The following is a 3,813-nucleotide window of genomic DNA, read 5'->3' as shown; positions in this document are numbered from 1 at the left end:
TTTTGCAGACACATTAAAGTCATGGTGACAGATGATGTGTAGATTGTCACAAGCTGTCACAATGAATTTGTCTGTGGTAAAGGCTAGTGTCATTTATAAGTGAGAATAGTGGAGTAAAGTTTTAAAAAGTGCAAATGAAAGTACAACAGCCAGCCTTTGTGTTTGTTTGCTTATTTGCTGTTTCTGCCAGAACATATTCTGTACGATAACACCTAATCAGCTGTTCGTTTTACAGCAAATATAGACTGGAGACCGTCATTTTATGACATCGAGATGCTGGAAATCTTTAATTCATGAGCCCAAATTCAATCTAGAGTTTCTAACAACAGCCACAACTATCAGATATCAACTCTTGTGTGTGTGTGTGTGTGTTTTTTACAGCAAATTTTACCCACCAGAAACATGGGATCAAACAGCTTTTTAGTAGAGTTTTTTACCCAAATGATTTTAGTACCGTCATTGGTAGTATATTAGTGGCTGAAATTCGAATTCATGTACTCTTTTAACAAAACAGATTACTAATAGGCATATCGAAACTCTAAATGTATTAAATCTGCAAATGTTTCACGTCTTTATGGTCATGTTAAGATGACCTCAGATACTTCTTGCTTGGAACGCTGTAGGATTGGCCCAGTTCCTATAGTATTGCAGTTTAACTAATCGCTATAGATTTCCACAGGGCAATTCTTCTGGTTGTCTTGCTTGCAACACCACAAGTTGTTCTCCATTCAGTACATATGTGCGGGGAGAAAGTCTAATCCTTTTACAATTTCAAAGAGAATTTAACTGGTTGTATTTTAGCCCTCGGTCCCCACCCCCACCATCAAACTGGCAAGAACCTCAGCTTCATCCATATAAAATATCAGAAGTATGTAACACTTGTATTACTTTGCTATTCTCATTTGCAAGTAGGTCGCTTATGGTTAATATTTTTAAGTCTATTACCACTTACCAGTTTTGTGATCAGTTGGTTTACATAACTGTACATTTCTATAACCCACACATCTTTTAGCCCCTCTAAAAAGAGCTACATCCATTACAGATGGTCTACTACAGTTCAGTACCTCTTGTTACTGGTTAATAGCTTTTTTTCAACACTTCATTTTACATACAATTACTGGTTTTATGATGTTGTAAAATAACAGATGCAATCTTACTGTTAGACCCATTACTGAAGCTGTCGTCTGTCAAGTGTCAGAACAAACACTTCTGAAATGTTTGTGACTGTAAACTTAGATACAGAATCATGAATGTTTTAAAGGTAAAACTTGTATTATAGGGGTTGGCAACTTGTCCATACACAGACACACTTGTCCGTGGCAAGAGTTATCCGTGTCCATGATAGTGAATACATATAACACACACATGCAATTGTATATAACTTCCATTTTGTTTGTCAAATATATATATATATATATATATATATATATATATATATATATATATATATATATATGTGTGTGTGTGTGTGTATATTATATATATATATATATATATATATATATATATATATATATATATATATATATATATATATATATATATTTTAAATGTCCATCACCACTCGACATGGTGCCGACCCCTGACTATATGCTTATAGTATAGTAACTATCATTGGATCCCCAACTCCTCAAAGTGTTTTGTAAGTGGATATCTGAAAAAATGTAAGATAATATTAATACCACTAAAGAAAGGAGATACACACCAGTTGTTATAACACATTTGATGGCATTATCTCTAGAACCAGAAGGTTCTATAATACAATTTACAGTATATGACCAGAGGAATGTACCTGAAAATTGTCATGTTATTGGATCAAAATGCAGAATGTGAACTGAACTGTAGAGCCATATTGCAGTGTTCAATCTCTGCGATACATTTAAAAAAATATTTTCTAATTTTAATTGGAAAAATTAGTACAGATGATTAACAAAAATGGCTAAAATAAAGTGTTAGTAATTTACATGGTCTCCCCACAGGTTAATAGATTAAATTGCCCCCCCCCCCCCCCCCCAAAAAAAAAAAAAAAAATACAAAAATTAATTTAAAAAAGCATTCAGCATGTGTTACAAAGAACTGCGGTATTGTTGATACATAAACACGCTTAAATAAACATGTTATTTTATTTGTATTTATTGAAAAAACGGACAGTAAGGTAGCAAGTCAAGATATGCAAGAATCATAATAAACAATAAAAACAGAACTGTATATTTAAACAGACATGTGCTGTTGGTTTGATAACACACACATATCAAAATGAACAGTAAATAATGTTACATAATCACTTTCCTACCAATATCAATTCTTTTTTACCGTAGGCATGCCTTTGTTAGGAAAAAATGCACATCTGAGCAAAGGATTCTTTTGCAAAGAAAGTGGGGATTTGAACAAATACTATCTCCATTAACACTTCAAAGGATACAGTCAGTGCTATTAAATTAGGACCAGTCAGTGTTTTTAAAGTAACTGTTACTATTTCAATAGCTGTTGTTCAGTGGACTGCACTTACTTCTCATAATACTGTAACCCTTTCCAAAAACTCAATTTCTGACCCAAACTGAACCATGCCTTGGGAAAAGGTCTCAGTTGTAAAAAAACAAAAGAAAAGAAATGTTCTTTAAATCTTTGGATTATGGAGATAAAACTTTATCTTAGAATTGTTTTTACTACTATGACCAATAATAATAATAATAATAAATAATAATAATAATAATAATAATAATAATAATAATAATAATAATAATAATAATAAATAATAATAAATGCACTTGACATTTCACAAAATAGTTTTTGGGCTAGTGGGTGAATGTAGAGCAATATTTATTTGGATTGTATTAACAAAATATCCCAAAAAAAAACTTTATACCCAGAAAAAAAAAATAACAGAATGTAACAAAATTAATTTAACCAGAAGTAAAAAGCAACATTTTAGGTAACACCTGGATTTCTGCAGTACAACTTTATACCACCAGAGGGAGACACAAAGGGATTCATATCCAGAGATTTACTAAAAGAAACACCAATAAGTGGGTCTCAATTTTACTTCAACGTTTACTTTTGTCAAATCCGGGGCAGCATTTTATTTAACTTCTTGTATCTAAAATGGGATTATTTGTCTAAGGTTGGGAATTTAGCACTGAAACTGGCAAAACACGATCATACATTTAACACACACACAAACAATATGGGCATTGTACTGTACAATTGAGATTTACTATATGCAACTTGTCAACAGTTTTAAAACGTTTAAGATTTGTTGCATGCGATATAATGATTGCACATTATATATGCGATGTACACTACACTTGGGTTATAGCATTCTACACCATGTACTATGGTGTTTTTGCTTGGGTTGTATACAAGATGTGCATATGATACATGAGGATGAAACCCAAGGCTGCTCAATCCTGTGTATTTAAAACAGGATGCTCATTTAAGGCTTACACCACACTACTTTATGTATCCAAATCAACATTAGCAAAATCTGTCACATCTGAAGACTGTTTTAATGCTAACAACAAATATGTGGTTGAAGCAACGCAGGTGGATTGCCAATTCGTCATGGTAGTTTTAACTTGATCATTTAATTGAAGTTAATTGAAGAATATGTACAATTGGTGCTTGAAACACAAGGCAATCGTTCCATGGGAATTACTGAAGCAACTGTTTTAATACTGTTCTTTTAATCTTTTAAATTTGCTTTGTACTTTCTTCCTCCCTAATCTTACATTTCTTACAGTATCTGAGGTTTGTTTATTGTTATATATATATATATATTATATATATATATATATATATATATATATATATATA

Source organism: Polyodon spathula, chromosome 6 (genome assembly GCF_017654505.1).
Source record: "Polyodon spathula isolate WHYD16114869_AA chromosome 6, ASM1765450v1, whole genome shotgun sequence".
Taxonomy (NCBI): Eukaryota; Metazoa; Chordata; class Actinopteri; order Acipenseriformes; family Polyodontidae; genus Polyodon; species Polyodon spathula.
This window is presented reverse-complemented; position numbering follows the sequence as displayed.